This window comes from Lissotriton helveticus, chromosome 5_1 (genome assembly GCF_964261635.1).
Source record: "Lissotriton helveticus chromosome 5_1, aLisHel1.1, whole genome shotgun sequence".
Taxonomy (NCBI): domain Eukaryota; kingdom Metazoa; phylum Chordata; class Amphibia; order Caudata; family Salamandridae; genus Lissotriton; species Lissotriton helveticus.
Window position 1 is genome coordinate 146,273,971 of NC_136065.1, and position 24,645 is coordinate 146,298,615.

At 46.5% G+C, this 24,645-nt stretch overlaps 1 pseudogene; it reads right to left on the reverse strand.

Moving 5' to 3' along the window:
• LOC144752418 (uncharacterized) overlaps window positions 1-24,028 on the reverse strand; it is a 43,877-nt pseudogene extending 19,849 nt beyond the window's left edge.
• Window positions 24,029-24,645: the final 617 nt, after the last annotated feature.

Sequence of the window (24,645 nt, forward strand, 5' to 3'; positions counted from 1 at the left end):
GTTATATCTGTGGCCTTGGCTTGCCTTCCTACCTGCAAGTGCAATACTTTAAATTCACTGGTGCTGAGTTCACATTGAGGAAGAAAAAGTGGGCAGTGCTTCCGAACATCAGTGCCACCTGAGGAAAGGTTTGCATGCATGGCAGGCAAACTACATTTCCAATGAATATGAAAATTGCTGTGGCAATTTTGAAAGTTATTGACAGCAGGTTTCCTCATGGTTTGGAGTGGCCTTGCTAGCTAATGGAGATACTCTGCTGCTGCAGCCAGGACCATGGTACCAGAACTTGTAAAACCTTGGAGATTGTTTATTTTCCTTTTGAAAGCCTGAGTGGAAGATGAAGCTGTAATAGAGGGATTAATTCTAAGGATTATGTTGTTTTTGGAAACATATTTTAATCTTTTGAGTTACTGATTCTGACTTTTCCTTAAAGGAAAATATACCTACATTTGTATTGCGCATTATGCGAAAGTGGAATATTATGTGATATGCAGTAGCAGCTGCTACCGAATGGGCTTGGGGGTCGGGGAGGGTGTCGGGTAGCGGAGGGGGAGGGGATTAAAAATAATAGATAAAAACGAAAAGAAAGCTTACCTGGAGGTCACGGTCGCCGTCATAGCCCCCACGTCTTCTCCAGCAGGAAGCACCCAGCCTTCCAGAATCCCCTCACCAATCACAATGCTGCTTTAAGCAGCATTGTGATTAGTCTGAGCGCCATGGCTCGACGCTCAGACAGGGGCATAGAGGATGGGCATGTTCTCCACTAAAGCTGTATATTAAAGACTGTGGGAAACATGCACAGCGTGCATGACAGTTTGGCCGGCCCGAGATGGCTGGCCGAACCTTCATGCGCACTTTAGGTGCAGCCAGCACTCCTTATCCGGTCTCGGCATCAGGGGAGGCCAGCCCCACCCCACCCTATCAATGGGGCTGCTTTACACTGCAACTGCAATAGTGAAAATAAAATGATAATAACGGACGGCTGTTATTATCATTTTATTTTTACTTTGCACTGCTTTAAAGCAGTGGGGCGACGCTCCTCTGCATTAGCGGAGGAGCCGCCCCTGGTGGTATAGCTGGGTAGCCTTACCATGTAATATTATTACAACACCACAAAGATGGTCCTTAGATTCACACTAATAAATCCTTAGCTAAGTCCTGGTAGAGCGGCAAAGAGCAGTCAGGCTTTACAAAAGTAATATGTGTTAAGCATTTCCGAGCACCAACAGGGACAATAAGTAATTGACACGACTCAAGCGAAATCCAACACCAATTTATAAAAATAGAATGTATTTTTATCTTAACTTAAGACTCCATAATGAACGAAATAACACACATATAATCGAAGTTCTAAATCTTTGATGCAATAATAAATCAGTGCAGTAAAATACATGGACTAAATAACATTGAGGTCAAAGGCAAAAACCACTAGTGATAATCGGTCCCTTATAGGTCAAGTTACATGGATTCTTTGCAGGGGTTAAGGTCATGAGAGCTCCAGGACCAGTTACAACAGTCAGATCAATTTTACCTAGCCCATGGAGTCCGGGTGCAGAGTTGTTCAGGCTGTCCTTGGTGCTGAACGGGAACTGCGGGTGGTGCTGTTTTTACCCTCTTACATGGTGCTTCAAGAAACAATATGCAAAAACACAACAGGTACACAGCTGTTGAGATTGAATGATGGTGGCACTGTGTTCTCTGTAGATGCCGCAGCAAGTGTGGGGGTTGGTTACTGGATTGGTGGCCAACAAGCCTTTGCTGCGGTAAGCACAGCGAAAAACTTCTGGAACTTCACTGGGTCCGAGGGAGTAGCGTAGCCGGCAATACTACAGCTCTCACAATGCACTGGACTACTGGGATTTGGGTGATCCCTTGGAGGACCCTATTGTCAGCAGATCTTTGGATCTGGTGAGTGTTTTTACCTGCAGTTCGCAGGGGACTAGTGCCACTAGTCCAGGGGAGACTAAGGGTGTTTTTGGCTTCCACAAAAGTCCCTCTTTTCGGGAGTGTCGTGTTTTAGCCAAGGACAATGGTCGTTCATTCGTTTCCAAGTCTGTTGCCTCAGGGACAGAGTAGCCCTCTTTTGCTTTGTGCTGTGGACAAAGTCCTGTTGTTGGCAACACAGGTCTCATCTTGGCCCTTCTTTGAAGTAAGTTGTTCAGATCTGGGGTTCTGGCATCAGATGGGTCTCTTAAATCCTAGATTTAGGGGAGTTAGGGGTGTGGGAGCTAGTAGTCAATGGGCAGCTATTCTCTGCAGCTAATCCTCCCCTGATGTGACCACATCTGGTGGGGTTGGTCAACTTTTCTACCCAGAACCCATTATTCCTGCCCTCTTAAAGATGGCAGAAGTTGAGTTTAGGTGTACAGACGAGGCTGCCCACCCTAGTGGTGTGGCCAGCCTTCCTGGGGGTATACACCTCCTGCATATCTAATTTATTGCCTTGACTGAATGGGGTAAGGGGCCTGGGGCAAGGGAAGGGCTGTGTCTGCCTCAGGGAGGGGTACAGCCCAGATACATATCAGAGGCCGCCTTGATGTGCCAATTTACTAGCCTGCTTTGGAGGAGGTATAACTACATTTACCAAAAAGTTGGAACTACTTGCTGTTTCTTGTATAATTGATGTATTCTTAAATTGAGCCCTTCTATTGACACCCGTTGAGACATTGCTGCTTGATACTATATTTACCCACGTCTCAACTGGGTCTACGGGTTTTTCCAGTGGTTTCTAATAATGGTATTAAAGACTGTGCCACACATAATGAGGGCACAGTCAAGTTCGAGCAGTTTGCATTGCTCCTGCAGTCTGCAATGGAAGGCCTGCTGTTAGTAGTTTGTGTGGGTCACTCAGAGTGGCACAAAAACCGTGCTGCAGCCCTGGGGACCCCTTTACCACCTATGCCCTGGGTCCCCCTGGTATATTATACTAGGGACTTATAAGGTGGTAAAGTCTTTGCCAATTTGGGATTACCAGGTCGAACATAACAGTTTTGGGAGAGTGGACAGGCTCTGGGCAGCAGAATCCAGTGCACTATCAGAGTCATATCCAGCAGCATTTGGAGCACAAACTGGGGGATGACCGTACAAAAAGGGCACTTTCCGCCACACATTTTTAGATGTTGTTTTACATAAGGATGCAAAAAGGATCTGTCATCTTAATTTCAAAAGACAATTTCACTATTCACAAAGGATATATTACATTTAAGGGAGTGGTGTGTAAGAGAGGTGATCAATTGGTACCGATATGAACAGTGGATATAGAGAATTGTAAAAAAGTTAATTGCCTCAGTTGGATCTGGAATTCAGAGTAGTGCATTCTGGCAGCTGTAGCTCAGGAAAAAACATGACTTTTGCCTGACAATACATGTGTAGTAACAACATTGCCTATTGCTAACAATAACATATACAAATAGGTGTTTAAAGGGAGAAGCTTGTCTTCTGGTTTTCCGCTGTTTTACACTTCTTGGTGTTGAGGCTGGCAATATTCTGACTCTATGTCGTACTTTGACCACCGCCATGCAGGCGGTGGCGATCCATCCGTCATCCTTGCCCGTCCGCCACCTATTTCCCCCGCCATATTATAATGGCGGGGGGACCGTGGTGGACGGGAAGTCCGTCCGCCAAGGTCTAATATGGTGGCGGTGTCTATCGGACACCACCAGCCATATTAGGATGGGCTGAGGGGAATGCCTTTAAGTGGCGGCAATGCTGCCACGAAAAGGCATACGGTCATTGCTTTGGGGGCCCGTTGCGGGCCCCCCTGGGGGGTGCACATGGGGGTACCTATGGTACTCCCCAACGTTTCAGAATACAACATGGCAGGCACCGCGCGGTGCCTGTCATGTTGTGCTTTGAAACGCACAACATGCATTTTTTGCATTGCAGCGGGCGGTGCTTTCAGCACCACCCACCGCAATGTAAAAAATGCGGGATGCACCCGCCTCTGTGGCGGGTGCATCCTAATTCGAGGAATGGGACATCCGCCCCTGTGGCAGACGGTCCCGTCCTCCGACAGGATGGCGGACGGACTTTGTCCGTCCGCCATCCTAATTGACACCTTAGTTAGGATACTCATAGACAGTGCAAGAGTAATGGATCAAGAGTGTGATGATTAAACATTCATACCCCAGCTATAAATCATTAAGTGTTAAAGTGAAAAATATTTTTGCTTTGTGCTAAGTCGTTTTTAGGTTGAGGACCGTAGGCTGCGCTTGCGCAGTCTCGGTCAGAGATTTAATGTTTTCTAGTAGGGGGCTTGAACCCGCCTCTCTTTTCCATTGGCTGGCTTCCTAAACGGAGGCCAGCCATTGGAAGAGAGGGGCGTCACTCGGTTCAAGCCCCGTCTTTTTCCGATTCGAGGGCGTGTTTTTTAGGTTCTTTCTACCTGTGACATCATCCGTCACTCACCCAAAAACACACCCCCGAATCGGAAAATTTTTGAGCTTTGCGGCAGCCATTTTTTTATTGTTGGCAGGAACAGCCCCGCTGCCACTCCAGGTAAATCACTTGTCCCTTCCTCCTACCACAGATCTTTCATGCAGGCAAGAAAGAAGAAGAAAAAGCTAGGAAAACAGTGATGCAGGAAGAAAATCAGGCATTTAAAAAAAATCCACAAGCGTGATATTGCCGGGAAGTGTAGGCTGATGGAATCAAAACCAGGTAGCCTGATAATGCGCCCCTGTGCCTCCGCCCCGCCAGCAGCCTCCTAAGACAATGGCCTCCGCGGCGATTTTACTTGCATATTGGCTGAATTTTAATTCGTGTAAACATTGCTTGCGGTCACTTGACGTTTTTTGAAGAGCGCCGAATAAAATAATAATCCGCAGTTGAACTCAAAGTCAAGAAACTTCGCGAGAATCTAAAACTGGGAGCCTCACCTGCATAATTAAAAGCTCTGAAGAGTTTAAGCGTGCCAGGAAACCGGTACTTGTGTGAAAGTTTCTTAGTGTGGCTAATCGCGTAAAGTGTATGGCTGAGCGAGTTCAATGTGTGGCTCGCGGCGCCAAATATGTTTTTCATCTTTTCAACCCCCGTTGTAAGCTTTTATGGTAACAGAAACCCAGTGCTGCATAATTTTCCCTTGCCACCTGCTGTCAGCGTGCGGGCCCGTCCCAACAGGGGATGAAACGACTTCCTGCTACCATCAGCTGCTGCAGAGGCTGGGCAAACCTCTAAAACACAGCACAGGCACAGAGAGCTCATTCGAACAGTGCACGCACACAGCTCGCACATGGTCTATGACAAGCGATAAGATCTGTTTCCCCTAAAATTCAGCACAAGTGTAGCATGACGCAGGACAAGCTTACTCGGGGCTTTAAGTGGAATGAAAAAACTATTAGGGGCGGTAGAGACTCTCAAAGAGGCATAGCTCAAAACACCTAAACTAAAAATCTGTGCTCAGCATCGTGTGCCGCCTGACTGCTGCAGAGGCCGGGCAAACCTCTAAAACACAGCACAGGCACAGAGAGCTCATTCGAACAGTGCACGCACACAGCTCGCACATGGTCTATGACAAGCGATAAGATCTGTTTCCTTAAAATTCAGCACAAGTGTAGCATGACGCAGGACAAGCTTTCTCGGGGCTTTAGGTGGAATGAAAAAACTATTGGGGGCGGTAGAGACTCTCAAAGAGGCGTAGCTCAAAACACCTAAACTAAAAATCTGTGCTCAGCATCGTGTGCCGCCTGACTGGAATTTTGTTGTTTCAGTCATTGCATCCAGATATATATAATACTACAAGTGACCTTACACCTACAACAAGCCAAGACTATTGGCATTGTCAATGGTTGTGAGTTGCATATGGTAAATAAACACCAACTACGGCTTCTTTGTACATAACATTGAAAAGCTTCAGTTCTGACACAAGAGACTATTAAAGAACTATTCATCAAAAGGAAGTGAAGGGTGACACTGCTCAACAGGATATTTAATCTCAGTACCTTCTTTTAAAAACTGCCAGGGCTGAGCTCCGCCCGAACCCGGCCCACTTAAAGCCCTGAGCTTCTTTAGAACACAGCACTGGTACTCTATGTGACAAGGGAAGCTTCCGTAGCGCAGGGGACAAGTGGAACACGTGACAGTACAAGCTTCACAAGCTCGGGTGCAGCATGTGACAATACAAGCGTCACTGCGGGTCTTACAAGGTACAGTTACCGGACAAGACAAGCTCTACTCACGCGCCTCACAGCTGCAGAAGTGGCATGAAGCAGGACATCCAGGTTCATGACAAGAGCAACAGCACAGGAGTCTTGGCACAGGTGTGAACCCGATGTACATAACACGTAAGAAGCAGCAGAGGCTTCCCTTAAACACTCCCAGAGCTGAAAGCACCAGCAGTACCGAACGTCAGCACCCACACTTTACCTCCGTTCCATTCTGCAGCGCTGTGGCGCGAGCCTCAACAGTTCCAGGCCCGAGGAAGAGAAGGAACGATGCATTTTAGGGCCACCCGGCAGAGTCAAAAGCAGGCCGCCAATGTAATTAACTTCATGCTAGTAAGATTGAGAATGGCAAGGGCCGCCCCTCACAGGGCTCTCCAGACGATACCTGATTCGGTTTGGGTCTAATTCGCGCTATATAAAACTCTGCGCCAAAAAAAAGGACTGCTCACAGTAGGGCACTGGAATGAGGGCCGCGAGGGCACTGCACACAGCCACATAGACATGCACCGCGGGGCTGGCAATGTACACGCATTTAGCACTGCGGTCAACACAGAGCCCACCCAGACATCGATGGACGAAAGTGATACAGTGCTTTGGAAAGATGAATTCCTGCGCTTGTTGGGGGTCTCTGTGCTTCAAGCACAGGGGTTTCTTCTCGCGAGTGTATCCCTGCTGTGGGCCTTGCGCCACTCTCTCTGGGTTGCATGGGTTCTGGGGCGCCCATGTTCTCTCTGTAAGGCGCTTGAGGGCAGGCGTGCTTTTCGCGATGCACTTGGTTGCTGATTAGGGGCGCCAGGGATAACTACTGAATGACGTGCGTATGCCCTGGAGTACCTGTGTGTCATCTGTGGTTCAGTGCGGTGCTCTCTCTGGTGCTCTGGTGGCACGGCAGGTCGTGCCGCTCTTTATCTTAGATGTCTGTTTGAATCCCCTTCTAGAGGACTGAACACAGCTGTCCCATCACAACCCATCCCGGGACGTGGGGGTCATAAAGCTCTCGTCCCAGGTGGAGGGAGATTTCTATTCCTTCAGATTCATGAAGTTTGTGTCACCAGGTAAAAACAACAGAAAGCATGAACCCCCGCTCGTATCCCCAGACTCTGCCCCCAAACCATCAACATCTGGGCTCCAGGGGCGAAGCTTGATCAGGAGGATGGGGGAGGGGTTTTGTATGTGTGGGGGGCTCTGTGTGTGTGGGGGGGGGGCTCTGTGTGTGTGGGGGGCTCTGTGTGTGTGTGGGGCTCTGTGTGTGTGTGTGTCTCTGTGTGTGTGTGTGTGTGTGTGTGTGTGTGGCTCTGTGTGTGTGTCTGTGGCTCTGTGTGTGTGTGTCTGTGGCAGTATACACTCAAAATATCGATTTGCATTAATATCGATTAAAAAATATAGAATGGACACAATATCGACTGGACAGAATATAGACTACAAAAATATCGAATAGGATAGCATTAATATCGAATCAAAAATATAGAATGGACATAATATCGAATGGACAGAATATAGACAACAAAAATATAGAATGGACAGAATATAGACAGCAAAAATATAGAATGGACAGAATATAGACTACAAAAATATCGAATTTGAGGTAAGTTAATATAAATAAGTGTTTTTTATGTTAGTATATGTTTGAAAAGTGTATATTTATTTTATTATTTATATTAATTATTTTTATGGTATTTAATTTTTGCGTAATATAATTCTGTAGCGGGTTGTGGGTTTATAGGGGAATAGGGAGGGAAGTAATTTAATTATAATTAATTAAATATGTTAATTTATTTATTGGTATTTATGTTGAATTAATTGTTAATTATTAATTGTTAATTATTTAAAATATAATTGGTAATTATTTTTAATTAATTGATTATTGATAATTATGTTAATTTAAAAAAAAATCTGTAGTGGGTTGTGGGTTTATAGGGGAATAGGGTGGGAAGTAATTTAATTATAATTAATTAAATATGTTAATTTATTTATTGGTATTTATTTTGAATTAATTGTTAATTGGTAATTAATTAAAATATAATTGGTAATTAATTTTAATTAATTGATTAATTGATAAATATGTTAAAGATAGTAATTTATTTCCTGCAGTGGGTTGTGGGTATATAGGGGAATAAGGTGGGAAGTAATTTCATTATAATTAATTAAATATGTTAATTTATTTATTGGTATATATTTTGAATTCATTGGTAATTAATTATTAATTGGTAATTAATTTTCATTAATTGATTAATTGATAAATATGTTAATTTTAGTAATTTATTTTCTGTAGCGGGTTGTGGGTTTATAGGGGAATAGGGTGGGAAGTTATTTAATTATAAATAATTAAATATGTTAATTTATTTATTTGTATTTATTTTGAATTAATTGTTAATTAATTATTAATTGGTAATTAATTAAAATATAATGGGTAATTAATTTTAATTAATTTATTAATTGATTATTATGTTAATTTTATTAATTTATTTTCTGTAGTGGGTTGTGGGTTTATAGGGGAATAGGGTGGGAAGTAATTTAATTGTAACTAATTTAATTTTTAAATTCTTTTTTTTAATCTAATTTTTAATTATTTTTTACTTGTTAATTAATTTACAGTTAATTGGTCAATAAAATTTGCATTAGTAGGTAATTATTTTTAATAATTAATTTGTATTTGTATTTTTAATTGCTTAATTAATATATTATATAAAAGTGTTAATTATTTTAATTAATTTGTAATTGGTATTAATATTTATTTTATTTTTATTTATATATGAAGTATTTACTTTCCCTACTGTTGCACTCACTGGAGTGGGAATAGTAATTTTTACCCTCCTGCTATCCAACGCTTTCCCTACTGTTGCACTCACTGGAGTGGGCATAGTAATTTTTACCCCTACGCTAACCAACACTTTCCCTACTGTTGCACTCTTTGGAGTGGGAATAGTAATTTTGTACCCCTACGCAATCCAACGCTTTCCCTACTGTTGCACTCACTGGAGTGGGAATAGTATTTTTTACCCCTACGCTATCCTACGCTTACCCTACTGTTGCACTCTCTGGAGTGGGAATAGTAATTTTTACCCCTACGCTATCCAACGCTTTCCCTACTGTCGCATTTTCTGGAGTGGGAATAGTAATTTTTACTCTCCCGCTATCCAACGCTTTCCCTACTGTTGCACTCACAGGAGTGGGAATAGTAATTTTTACCCCTACGCTATCCAACGCGTTCCCTACTGTTGCACTCACTGGAGTGGGAATAATAATTTTTACCCCTACGCTATCCAACGCTTTCCTTACTGTTGCACTCTCTGGAGTGGGAATAGTAATTTTTACCCCTACGCTATCCAACGCTTTCCCTACTGTTGCACTCTCTGGAGTGGGAATAGTAATTTTTACCCTCCCGCTATCCAACGCTTTCCCTACTGTTGCACTCACTTGAGTGGGAATAGTAATTTTTACCCCTACGCTATCCAAAGCTTTCCCTACTGTTGCACTCTCTGGAGTGGGAATAGTAATTTTTACCTTCCCGGTATCCAATGCTTTCCCTACTGTTGCACTCACTGGAGTAGGAATAGTAAATTTTACCCCTACGCTATCCAACGCTTTCCCTACTGTTGCACTCACTGGAGTGGGAATAGTAATTTTTACCCCTACGCTATCCAACGCTTTCCCTACTGTTGCACTCTCTGGAGTGGGAATAGTAATTTTTCCCCTACGCTATCCAACGCTTTCCTTACTGTTGCATTCGCTGGAGTGGGAATAGTAATTTTTACTCCTACGTTATCCAACGCTTTCCTTACTGTTGCACTCACTGGAGTGGGAATAGTCATTTTTACCCCTACGCTATCCAACGCTTTCCGTACTGTTGCACTCTTTGGAGTGGGAATAGTAATTTTTACCCTCCCGCTATCCAACGCTTTCCCTACTGTTGCACTCACTGGAGTGGGAATAGTAATTTTTGCTGCTATGCTATCCAATGTTTTTTTCCACTGTTGCACTCACTGGAGTGGTAATAGTAAATTTAACCATCTCGCTATCCTATGGTAAATATATTGTATATTTTTTATTAATACTATGTTTAAATATATATATATATATATATATATATATATATATATATATATATATATATATATATATATATATATATAAAATGTTTTAATTTATATTAATTATTTATTAATTTTAATGTTATTTAAGTATTGTAAGTATGTTTAAGTTAGTTATATTTATTATTTCATTAAAATTACTTTCAACAATTTAAAAAATTCGATATTTTGACTATCTATATGTTTTACAATTATATTTTTGATTCGATATTTTTGTACTTACCTGTTTGGAGATAGGAAGTCGATATTTTGGCATTCTATATTTTTTACTCGATATTTTTGTAGGTCTATATTTTTGCTATCGATATTGTTTCAGTGATCCGTCTGTGGCTCTGTATGAGTGGCTCTGTATGTGTTTGTGGGTGGCTTTGTGTGTGTGGCTCTGTGTGGGTGTAAATGCAATAGGTCATGCATTTGCAAACGATTAAGCTATTGGCATTGTAAATGAGAATGCCATTTATTTAACGATTAAGCTATTGGCAATGTAAATGACAATGCTATTTATTTATGATTGACAACAAAAAAAAATGTCATGAGCAATGCCAATAGCTCTACCTTTAATAATGCCGAGACCATTGCATTGTAAATGCTTGTTTGAAGATTGATGCGAGCTCGGCAAATCTACCAACAATAACGTTTTTTTTTTAACAAAACAAAAGAAGCACTGACAAAGCTAGGAGGCTGACAACCAGTGCCAGAATTGTTGGCTTTGCCACAGGTTGTTGTGCTTTGATTGGAAATAGTAAAAAAAAACGTTCATTCGTTCAGGGTCTGACCCCATAGGTACGTAGGCTAGAAACATGCATTTGGCATATTAAAAATACACTGTTATGTTAGCAAATTCGACTCCCCTCTTTCTTGCTGAATAAAATTATCTGAGCAGTTTTGTTGCAGTTGTCCTCCCCTGCATGCTTTTCCCTTTGCCCCCTGAAAGTTGCCTCGTGCTCATTTTCACCTAGAGATAGTACCCAGAGCTCTGGCATGAGAGGGGCATGCATGGAAACCACTGATATTACGAAGTACACAACCACCAGGACTTGAGAGGGGTTAAAAGCTAACTTAGAAAGCAAATCAAAGAGGCAGTCCAGAATGTTCAACCGTTTTCTCTTCCCGCCGCAGGTTGAAACATGTATTTTGAAAACATGGTTTATTTTCCCCAAAAAAACAACTTTAAAGTGTTCAAAGAGTGTATCCAATGTTAAACATCTTTCCAGCTCTTGTATCAGGTTACAACACATCCTACCTAGACATTACGGGGTAGATTTACTAGCCCCTTGCGCCTCTTTTACGCCGCCGTTGCGTCACTTTTGTGATGCAGCGGCGGCGCAAAATATGTGCCATGGTGCAGGGTATTTACTACGTGATGCATCTGGGAGATGCGTCACGTTGTAAAGCCCTGCGCCAGAAGGAGGTGTTCCTGCGCAGGGGGGGGGTGTTCCGGCACAGGAATGCCTCCTAAAGGTGGCTGAGTGAAATCTACAGATTTCACATAGTCACTTTGGGGCTCATGCTGCGTCAAAACCCTGCGTCTGCTTGAAGCAGGCGTAAGGATTGATGCAGCATTGTAAGAATACGGCCCCTCAGAGCATTGCTTGAGCTGCGTCCCACTTGCGACGCAACTCCAGCAGTGTGCCGCCTTTACTGCACAGATGCATGACGCATCTGTGCCGTTTTTCCCCATAGTGCATCGCATTGTAAATGCAGCGCATCCATGGTGACGGAGGCATGGCGCACAATAAGTGGTGCATCCCTGCTGATATGCAGGGATGCACCACTTATTGTAAATCTGCCCCTACGCTGGAACTGTCATATTTATTTTACACACTTCTGCTTATGGACTATTCTACTAAAATGATAGAAGACGTAGCATTCCGGATAGCAACACCACATTTTGAGATGTTCAGTCCTTCCACAAGTACATGTGGGGCATTCCATAATTATTTATTTATGTTTATTTACATATAACCCATTTAACATTTCAATCACAAATGTTATACCAAAGGACATGGTACATAGGACAGACAGTAAGCAGAGGGGTGATTTAAATAAAGCAGAGTTGCTGCAATACTGTGCGAGTTGGCAACTCTGTTGCATGAAAGAAAAAAAACATAAACACAAGGATATTTAACTACTACTATTAGTTTTGACTCGGAGATCTTTCCATCTGCAGCTGAGACCTAGACATTTTGACTGACGCCTGGTGGAGCTACCTTGTGAGCTAAAGGGGAGATGGGCTATGGATTTCCCTCCATGACCATCACCTACCCAGCCGGTCTTTGGGTAAACTCTACTGCGTCTCTCTACTGGACTTTTCTCCCTTCTCCTCTTCACCATACCCCCTACGCCCCACCTCTCTACTCTTCTCCTCTTTCCAGCTATTGACCTTTGCCCTCACCCGTCCTTGCTCATAGTTCCAACACTATCTATCCAATGGACTTTCTTCTGTGAACTTTCCCCCGTCAGTTGAGACCTAGCTATCTGACTGATGCCCGAAGGAGCTACTTGTTTAGCTACTGGGGAGATGGGCTGTGGAGTCCCTCCTCGGACGTTACCTACTCAGTCGGTCTTTGCGCAGACTTGCTTTCATCTCTCCTGCCATCTTTTCCCTCATCCTCCCCCTTCACACTTCCCCCTTCCCCTCCTCCTCTCTATTTGTCTCACCTTTCTTTCCTATCCCAATTTGTTGCTTAATTTTTGACGTAATATGTATTTATTTTAATTCTCTGTAACATTGTGTAGCCTTATGTAAATGAAATGAAATGAAATGAAAAATTACATTTCTATAGCGCATAACTACCCGGAGGCCTCGCAGCGCTTCTGCTCTGATACCTACGGGTCTAGCCAGCACTATATATAACTCATAAATAACGTACCTCTGAACTTCTGATGGACTTTTGACGACGCCCCCTGGGCGTCTAAACTGTTTTTACTCACCTTGATGCACGAGCAACCTTGGCCGATGCTCGGTGGAGCTGTCATATGCAGCTAAAGAGGAGTCTGGCCCTGGTTTCACCCCCACGGCCGTCACCTACCCAGCCAGACATCTGACATTGTTTTCCTCGTTCTTCCCATTGTGTATTCCCTCCCTCCCCTCCCCCTTCCCCGTGACTCTTTGATTTAAGTGATGTAACTATGTAACCTGTAACTCGCTGTAACTCATGTAAAGCGCTCTGATACCTCCAGGTCTAGACAGCGCTATATAAAACTTTTCAAATAAATAAATACAATTTCAAGTCAGGAAAGCAATTCATGTTTTTTAGGTCGAGCCTGGGCAGCGCTTATGCTGCTCTGCGAGGCATGCTGTATTCGGGTATGGACTTGAAGCTCTGCCTATCTTTTCATTTGGGTCCGGTCACCATCCTTTGTAAACGGTGGCTTTTCATTGGTCAATAAGCTTAGTAGTCCCGCCCTAGAACTTCTTGGTCTCATCTTGTAACCTCCCATAATGACTGGCCCACTTACGTGTGGTTACTTGGTAGGCTTTAATTACAGCCTCCGAGGACTATTTTCTTTAATAACTTTCTCCTGCCTGCCATTGCAGACAGGACATGCTCTCACCTGCTTTTATTTTTTTAACCAGCGCGCAAGTTTTTTAACCAGCATGCGCCTTACTTTAGGTGTCCCTCGCAATTTGTTCTTTTTTTTTGTTAAGTGTCACAATATCGCGTTTTAATTTTAAATGTCATTATTGAAAGGGCGGCAAGGGGCGATTTTGCAAACAAAAACAACATTTGTTTGTCAACTTAACAAACAAATGCTTTTTTTTTTGTAAAAGTGCCCCATACCGCACTTTCACTTTAATGGCGGCCGTGCACCTTTCTTTAGACACGGGTCGTCTAAAGAAAGGGGCGTGGCCACCATTAAAGTGAAAGCACGGCATGGGGCGCTTTTACAAAAAAGCATTTGCAATGCAATAGGTCTCGCATTTGCGAAAGTTTAAGCCCCCAGGAGTCTGACGAGTCTTGGGGGTAGGTCCAGGGAATGACTCCTGGTGTAGGGGCGAGGCCCTCCCTTCACAGCGCATGAGGTGTTTGGCCGACCGTCACAGGCCGGCCAAACACCTCAGGCGCAATGAAGCTCTTTCCAGCCTCAGCTGCATTTCTGGGGCTGGAGAGAGCAGGCACAGGCTCCCAGTCTGCCTGGGAGCGTAAGTTGCAGGCGCTAAGGCCAATCCTGATGCTGCTTCCCTGCAGCGCCCGGATTGCCCCAGTGCATTCTGGTAGCCTGTTCCCCGAACCAGGAAGAGCACGGATGCAGAGGGCGAAGGCGTGAAGGTATGTTTTATTTTTATTTTTTTAATTCCCCAATTCCCCTCCTCCCCCCCATCCCCCATCTCCCTCTCCCCTCCTCGGGCACGGCCCGCCCCGCTTCTTTGGCAGGGGACAGGCCACTACTTGCTGAACAGCAAGAAAATAGACAGGGAACAAATTATATAGCAAGATCTTAAGAGGGCAGCTGACGTACTTCCTGCCATATGATACCTGGAAGTTTATATCACAGGAAGACCCTGGTTTCGAACACTTCGGGGTCTATATTTCGATCCCTCAGCACCAGCAGAGAAAGCTTTTACACCAAGGAACATCTGCAGAGAGGCAGGGAAAATGTAGCCTTTTACATTAAATGATACCCTAACAGCAATTGACGAACAAAAGAGACTTAATGCTCCTGGCATTGGCAAAGCTTCAGCTGACTTATAGAAATCGGACCCTATTTTATGGGGGAGCTACATTAGCTTTATGTCCAACACCTAGTAAATAGGTCTGGTGGCTTAATGGACTAATGCCTCCACTGTATTTATTTATTTTATTTTGAAAGTTTTATAGAGCGCGAACAAGATCCTTGCGGATATCAGAGCGCTTTACAGTGAATAAAGTTCTTTATACATACATTGAAGGCAGGTCAGAGCACGAATATATCAAATCATGTAAAGGCAGCATAGTAAAGGTACATCATAAAACTATCACATATCGCTAAATAAAGGGAAGATATAAAGCCTAGGTGGTCACTTGTTATAAAAAAAAAAGGTATGTAATGAGGATACACTTGATCTTGAGATTTTCTTGAGATTATACAACCACTCACACAACCACTCACATACCCATTCACAGACTGAAACAAGTACTCACTCAACCACTCACTCACTCATACAGCCACTCACACAACCGCTCACTAACCAATACAGCTACTCATACAACCAGCAATCACCCATACAGTCACTCACTCACCCATACAGCAACTCACACACAGGTTCACATCACAGGTTCAAATCCTCGTGGGTCCACTTTCATCCATACCCTTGGGCGAACATGCGCTTTACAAATACACATTATGTTATATGGTCCCTGTACAGTCGACTGCGATATCTTACTTACGAGTGACATGTGTTTTTTTATATACTAAATTGCTTAATGTATCCTATGAGTGATCATTGTCGTAAAGTGCTCAGATACCGCTATATAAAACTCATAATAAATTCTTTTTTTTTTTTAATGTTATGTCTACCTTCCTCTTGACAGAGCGCTGAAATAGTGCCAATTTACTAGAGAGGTGATATATACGATCCTGCTAGTTATCTCCCTATGAGTCTCCGGGATCAACCACAAAATATATTTTCCTCTGTTGTGCTGTGCGGGCTGGAGTGCTGGGTGGAGGACATCTCAATCCTGGCTACAACCAGGGCCACTGGAATTATGCAACAGAGAAGGGCCAAATTATGCGACAGGGTTGAGTAAATTATGTGGCAAGAAAAGGCAAATTATGCAGCATTATGCAGCACATTTTGAAATAGTATTCATTATGTTATCATCTTTAAACTTAAGACTGTTTGGGCATTAGTTGTAACTCATTAGTACTAGATTAAAAAGAAAACACAGCAATAAATAACAGAAAGGTGAACAGGCAACCTTTTCAATGGGACTTCCACAGCGCTGCAACATGTTTCTCTGCGTTTTTAGTAACTTTAGAACCATTTGAGCAAGAAACTATTTTGTTTTTAGTTCAAATCTGCAGATTATGCAGCAGATGATGGATTATGTAGCAAATTTATAATTATGCGAAAATCACCGCAGCCACACAGTTGCATAATTCCAGTGGCCCTGACTATAACCAAGCTAAAGTCATTAAAAACACAGGTACAGTTGACCAGGTGGCTAGATTCCAGCTCAACTTGGAAATGTTTGACTATTGAAAAGAGTTCCTCTCTATGTGGTCTTCTCAGGTCTTCAGTCTACATCTGATAGTGTTCCAAGGCACTTTTTGTGGATTCCTACACAAGGTATTGATATCCTGCTGGACCTTTAACATATTTTGACTCCTCTCTATGAAAGGAACTTGGCCACTGTTAGACAAGGGGTTGCAGGTGACACCACACAACCTTGCCCAGTAAATAAAGGAATTTATTTCGATTGCACCCCAGCCCGGGGCGTAACGGTGGCTTGAAGCCCCTGCACTGCTGGGGAGCACCCAAATCTTCAGGGGCCCCCAACCCTTCAGGGGACCCCAATTCAAACCCAAGCCATTGCATTTCTGTGAGATATGGGAGACTCAGGCCTGTTCCTTCCTTCATCCAGCCCTCCTTCTGTTCTCTCACAGGAAGTGCTTGCCCAGAAACCAGTATCACTTTATTTTCTGATCACAGTACATGTTAAACTTTTGTCTTTAACAGGCAAGTTCCTGTACCTTGCACCCTGCCTATCTGGACATCAGGCCTTGAATCTGGCTGTGTGCAGGCCAGGAGATGAGCTGACAGCAGGGGTAAATTGACCCATCCCTTTTATCTATGCCTAACAGGTGACATGAGACTCCTAGGCCAGGAAGTGGCACTGCCTATTGCACACAGCTCACATCCACAGCTCTTGCACAACAGCAATTACATTGGATGTCTCCAGGATTCTCGGCATTTAACTTCTATATATGTACCGCTCTTTGTCCCGAGATAAAGGATCGAGGGGACGTTTACAGCACGTGATAGGGAACATTGGACGTGTGTAGTTCAAACGTCCACTTACTTTCTACCTCCCTCCTTTAATTCCCCATCCCACCCTGACTCCACTGCCTGGGCTCATAAGGCAGGGTTCCAAAGCAATTACAGCCACGGTGCCATCACATTCTAAGAATCCTTGAAAAGTAAAATATTGCCCTATAAGAGGCCCTGTCAGCAAAAAACAACACTAATACAAATTAACTATCTTTTCTGCTTGGTACAGATACTTTTATTGAACATGATTCTTAAGGCGAGAGAGTCTCTAATGGAAAAGTTTGTGATCCTTGAATTCACACATGGAATTTCAGATTAACCACTTGGAACCTGTTCAAATGAGCTCCTTAAATTGTCACAGCGACTGCCAATAGAATTCCTAATGCGAGTCTAAACGCCATCCGCCCTATTGTAAGTACATTACCGGGTTAAACTGCTGGGTCCACAGTCACAGAGCTATTTATCACTCGAACTCGAGCTGTACTTTGGCCCTCATCAGACCAGGCCTGTGATTGGCTACGTTGGTGGCACGCCTGGCTTCCAATGAGTGCCTGGGAATGTTTTCTATTTAGTCTGTGCCACTCCTGTGAGCCCTTTCGCAATCACCAGGGCAAACACGAGCTTGGCTTTTTAAGGGACAATAAACCTTTCATAAAACTCAACAAGCCAGAGCGGTGCCTTCATCTGTATGGGGGGGGGGCATAGGTACGCTGAACCCTTACTGTGACACTTACATACTGCGCATGGGTGTAGGAGATGGCGGCTGTGTCTTTTTACGAATTTCTCTGGCTCCGAGTGAGGCACATTTTGGGGCCAACTGTTAGGATCAAGTTTGAATTTATTACCCATTTTCAGCTCACTTGAGGACCAACCAACAGTATTGAAGTAAATCACACGTCAAAGTTTTAGAAATCGTGGCATGCAAAAACAGCCGAAAGCGCAGCCTGCCTGGCATCAGCCAGACACACAGTACCAAAGAAAAGCAGGAACTGACGTAGGTAAAACCATTTCTTTTTGCACTTTGATATGAAAAATCTGTATGTCCCCATTCCCCGGCATTGGATTGTGATTAAACGTCTGGGCGGGGTGGTCCATGTACACTTTGAAGAGGCACTGGTCCTGGATGGTCCTGAGATCAAAAACACCAATAAGAAGAGCAGGATGATATATTATTTATTGTACATTCTCTTTGCCAGCCTTCAAAGAGTCTGGAAACGGAGCTCCACTTGCAGAAGGATTCATCCATCCATCCATCCATCCATCCCTCCCTCTGAAGCTCAGTTACCTGACTCCTTGAGGGCTGGCAAAGGAATGTACAACTTAGAAGGGGCAATTTCCGAGGAGGAAGGAATGAGACTTTAAAACAGCGAAATAACACCAGTGCACACGCAGGAGCATCACTAGGGAGCAGAGTGCATTCATTCAACACAACTTCACAGCCACACACGAGGCACGCAGACCAGTCGGGATAGCAGTCTTCTACTCATAGGAGAAAAGGCACTAACTGGCAATGCTTCTGAGAAGTGCCAGTACTCCCCCATTAAATACACTGTAACAGTGCTAAGAAGAATAAAGAAGTGCAGGTACATTCCCTTTCAAACTGAAGAAGTGCAGAACAGAACATTATATGCCCATATAAAGCTCCACTAATATGCCACATTATTTCCTTTGCTTTAGAAACTATTTTTAAAATAGAGTAGCCAGAACAGTTTCCTGAGACTTTAATGACAAGCTCAGAAATCTCTTTACATCACATTTTGGTTGTTTTGCAGTCTTTCACATGCTTCATTCTAGCGAACATATTCGCGCAATAATCAGACCACACTGTTGTTAAGCGTAAAAGGCCATTTATTAGGACCAGGCTGCACAACATAAACCACAACAATAATCAACAAACAACTAAATCTCCCCCCCAACTCCAAAACTCCATCCTCATACTCTCCTTTCATTCCACCTTCCGTTCTTCAACCTTACCTCCAATCTCTCCTCGCATCCTGGCACTACTCTCTTGCCACCAGTCGCCCCTTCCATCATTCACTCCTCCCCCCCACGAGAGGTGGGTGCGCCCGCTAGTGACTCCCCCACGCCTCCCAAATACCGCCAACCAGGGAACCCCCTGTAGGGCGGTTACCTGCCCCCCCAGGTGTCACTGTGCATCTTTCACCTCCACTCACTCACACATCCCTGCGGCACCAGATCGCTTCATTCCACAACTTGCTCACTACGTCACGCACTTCCATCATGTAATACGCATTCCCAAGCGTCGAAAGATGCACTCCGTCGTCCCTAAAGAGCAACCTTTCTTCAAGTCGTAGTCCTGGATGGGAAATCACCTTAATGTCCTTTGCCTCACAGAAAACCCTCATCGCCCTGTTCAATTTCCTCCGTGCTTTCTCCACTGCCCCATGCTTATTCGCCCCCTCCAAACTCTCCTGGGGATGAATTCCGTCCAAGCAATGCAAGCCCCAGATAACCTTAGCTTCATAACCTCCAGGTCCCGCTGCATCAGCTGTAAGAGCGCCAAACCCGACAGCTGGATCAAGTCATTTTCCCCCAGGTGGATGATCAACAAGTCCGGGCATCCCCTCTGTGGGACCATCTTCGCGAGCCAGGGCAAAAGTGCCCCCCATCGCATCCCCCCTTTTCCCCACCAGTGCACCTCATGTTGGAGTCCATTGAGTCCCAGGTTACGGCCGTACACCTGCTGCTCCACATATCTCGATGCCCAGTGCACAAAAGAATTTCCCATGATCCACGTGACCGTCTTGGTCCCCGGTCCGCCCACGCAACCTACGAAAGAAAAAGGTATTAATACACATCCTGGTAATAATGACGCTCCAACTTCTTACCAAACCACCCCCACACCAGCAACCTATTTTCTAACATACCGCTCACAACAGCGTGACTTCCATCTACCAATCCGGCGTATCCGATCCCAAGACCACCCCAATCGCGCTGCCGCAGTTGCCGCCCCTATTCTAAAGGAGTGTGTCCCAAACCCCACCGGATTCAGCCCCAACCTGCTCACTGCCTTACGCAATACCGCCAACAACTGCCCCGCCGTGACCCTGGCTCCAGACTCGTGACAAAATATCTCACCGTCCGGCAACCGCACCTGCTCCACAAACAACCTCCACTCAGTCACCGGGCACACCCCGTCCCAGCCGCTCTCACACAGCCAAACCCACTCTCCTCTCCCCAACTGATCCGTTTTAGACTGGCTCAACCATATACCCAGCCGTCCTGTCTCCACACGGACCTCTTCAAAACGCCTACCACCACGAGACCTCGTACCCAACAACTCCCAAACCCTAAAGGCTCCAAAAAACATCCACACCATGCACAACCTGAACAGCCGCACCTCAGACCCATTGTAACAACATAATGGTAACACCTCAACAATGCGAGCCAGCAACTCAAATGTCACCGCCTCCCTCAACGCCCCTCCCCCTTTATTCTCTCTGCCCCAACCCCGCAGCATCCTACCCATGACTACATCTTTTGTGGGGTCAAAGCCAAAAAACAGACTAGCTTAGAAAGACAATACCGCCAATTTTCCTGAAATTGTAGCAGCCGACAAACCTTTTTCAATACAGTGCAAAACAAACTGCAAAACTCCCTGCTCAATCACCGAGCGAATTCCCCCTTAAGCCATCAGATGCCACCCCATACAAGAAGCAAACTCATCCCATGCCAGCCTGTCCGTCCTTCTTGTTGATTCTGCCACAGAGCTCTCCACCAGTCCTAAAACTCTCACTCCCCCAAGGCCCAGATGCCGGCCGGCAGTCTGGTCTTGTGCTGGTCCGCTCCAGGTGGCAACCTCCGGAAACGCTGCCACTGCTAACGAGACAAAGCATCCGCAATGTCGTTATTCGCCCCAGGGACATGCTTGGCTCGAAAGATCACATTCAACTTCAAGCAACGCAGCATAAACCCCCTCAACAGCCGCAAAACTCTCAAGTCTTTTGCCCTCTGTGGGTTGACCAACTCGACCACCGTCATGTTGTCCACGTGAAACAACACTGACCTGCCCTGAAACTCCGCACCCCCCACCTCCAGTGCCACCAACAGAGGAAAAAATTCCAAGAAAGCAATGCTCCGCTCTTGCTGTAACCAGTGTGCCGGCCACTCTTCCGCACACCACCTGCCGTCCCAGAAAAGACCAAAACCTGTCGCTCCCGCTGCATCTGAAAAAATCTGGATCTGCCACACCGTCCTCTCCTCCACAAAATCCAGAGACACACCATTGAAGTCAGAAAGAAAAGTCCACCAAGTCCGCAGGTCCGCCCGCACCCCCATGGAGATCCGAACTCTGTGATGTGGTAACACTGCCCCCGACATGGCCTTGCCGAGTCTCCTGCAAAAAGTCTTCCCCGCTCTCACCACACGGCATGCAAAGTTCAAGAACCCCAAGAGCTGTTGTACAGCGCGCAGCGCAATCCTTTTTTCTCCAATGACCAATAGCAGACATGCCTGGATCTCAGAGACCTTCAACTGGGAAAGGCAAGCCCTCCATAAAACGGAGTCCAGCTCGATCCCTAAGAACGTCAAGCACTCGCTAGGCCCAGCCGTCTTCTCCGGCGCCAAGGGGACCCCGAAACTCTGTGCCATGTCCTGGAAATGTGACAGGGCCCTGCCACAATCCCCTGACTGCTCTCCTCCAATGAAAAGGAAATCGTCCAAGTAGTGAGTCACAGCCCGGTGTCTGCTAATCTGAGTAAAAGCCCATTGCAAAAATGTACTGAATACCTCAAAAAGCGCACAGGATATGGCACACCCCATGGGCAAGACCTTGTCCACGTAGATGGCCCCTGCAAACTGCATGCCCAACAAAGAAAAACCTGCCAGATGAATCGGCAGAAGGCGGAAGGCCGATTTGATATCACACTAAGCCATCTCCGCCCCCCGCCCGCTCCTTCGCACCAGACGAATAGCATCATCCACCGACGCATAAAGGACTCGGGAGTCTCGTCCGCTATGAAATCGTTGACGGACTGACCTTCCGGCCAGGACAAGTGATGTATCATTCTAAACTCCCCTTCCTCCTTCTTGGGCACCACACCCAAAGGTGAGACAATCAGGTGCCCCAAGGGCCATTCCACAAAGGGGCCCGCCACTCTTCCCTCGGACACTTCTTTCTGTATCTTGGCCGCCACTACCTCCGGCAATTCTTTTGCTGACTTAAGGTTATCTGCCCATCTACGCACTCTCGGTCCTTGGTAGCCCACTCTAAAACCTTCTATGAACACCCACTGCAACTTTAACGCAGCTTCCCTGTCAGGGTAACATGCCGGCCAGTGGGCCATTGCCTCCACCCTAACCGGAGTAGGCGCCCTTCGCGCCAGGCTGCCCCCTACCCTTTTCATTGGAGTTTCGCCACTGCTCCAAAGGCGTGGCCAGGGTGAGACATTGAGTGACCGCGTGATGGCCGCCACACTTGGAGCACTCATGCTTAAACTTACAAGGGTAGCTGGAGCAATAACCCTTGTTGTAACTCCAGCAGGCACCGGCCGTGGCAGTGCCTGGTTTAGCCCCCGTGGCAGTGTGTCCTGCAGGGGTAACCACCCCTCCCGCCCCAGCTTGGGCGGGCCGCGCTGGAAAAGACCGATAAGGTACCGCCAGACCACTAGCCGTGTGCGTCGAGGCGGACGAGTGCGTCGACGCCCTCCACTGCATCCAAAGCTCTTGATCAATTTCCCCCCATGGCTTGTCCGGATTCACACTAACCCGCGCCCTAAATTCTTCATCATAGCTCAGCCATGCGAAGCCTCCAAACTGTAACTGTGCCTTCCTGATAATGTCCATGTACTTGAAAAGGGGGATCGCCCTATCCCCATGCTTTTCGCAATAGATGCTGGCGTATATCAAAAACGCCGACGTCCAATTTTCCATATTGACAGGGACCCGTGGCCTCCTGGTCAATTCCCACTCCTCCTCCTTGGAGCCCTCCTTGGCCTGCACCTCCCCTGTGCAACAGCTTGAATACATCGACATATTCGTGTTTCCAGATCCTACTCTTAATCTTCTCCGACAAGTGAGAGCCCAAAGGCATGGCTAAGCCCATATAGGGCAGCTTCTTCTGGTGCTTGTCCCCCCCTTTTTCTTCCTTGTCCTTCTTCCCTTCTGACTTGTGCTCCAACCGCCGGCTTGTCCGTCTGCACCCCTGCCGTCACTACCTGCTTACCAGTCAACGCAAGCACCCCCACCGTAGCCCCTTTTATCCCGTCATCCCGCACAGACCCCTCCCCCACGCCAACTGACCTGCACGCCTTCTTTCTACCACCTTTCTGGCCCTCCCCCCAAGCAGCCCACCAATCACCCTCACCTGTCAGTGTGGCAGGCGACGGTCCCGGCCGCCGGTCCTTCCCGGTCTTCTTCTTAGGGGCCTGCAAGACACCAAAACCACTGTTGCCCATCGCCCCGTCAGCCGTCCTGTCCGTGTCATCTCGCACTTCACCTTCTTCCAGCTCCTCACTCTCAGCTCCATAATCCAAATCCAGCTCCCATTCGTCCTCCACCTGCTTCCACTCCACCTCACGTACCGCACGCTTCACACCCTTCTGAACGGGCACACCACTCTCCGCCTCCTTCTCCACCACACGCACTGAGGCCCGATCCCGCGATGGAGGGAAAGCCGCCGCCGACTCCCCTAGTGCTTCATGGCGGCGTTCAGGAGCCGTCTTGCGCTCCGCCGAACCACCCGCCCCTCTGCTGACCTCCGCCAGCTGGGATCCGCCTTTACCCCCCGGGCCGCTCCAACCCGGGTGAGCTCTAGCATTGCTGGGCCTCGCTGCCGTCATGGCCGTCCCTAACTACCCCTGCCTGTCACTCACACCCCCTTTTGGGCCCCCCCGAGCCCTGCCCTTCCTCTCGGCCTCCTCCTGCTCCGCCCAAAATTCCTATTCCGACGTGGGCGTAGGAGGGCCCTCTAAGGCACCCCCCCAGGCAGCCCCCGCCCTCATGTCCTCCAACTCCAACAACCTGGCTTCCGCGTCCTGCACCAACAGGCTCTGCTCCCTGATCTTGGACTCCATGTCCATGGCCTCCCACCTGCCCAGCAACGGAGGGCAGTAACCCCTGTGCCCCACCCCCTGCATAGACCTCCAAGGCAGAACCTCCACAGGGCCCCCAGTCCCCCAGGCCTCAACCCCGACGCCACCTGCCCAGTGGACGGCCCACCAACTCCCCGCCGTACCGGGGTGCTGGCCCTGGAACCCACAGACAGGTCCAGGGGCCCACACTCTGCAGACCCCCCCAGCACCTCACACGCAGCCTCCTCTCCCTCGCTACCCCCCTCTCTATCCAGGGCCTCCACCGCAGGTCCCCTATGGCCCACGCCACCCAGGACGACCAGCCCAGGCCCCCCAGCAGGTAACACAGGGGCCACACTCCCCGTATGTCCCCCGGGCCTCCCACC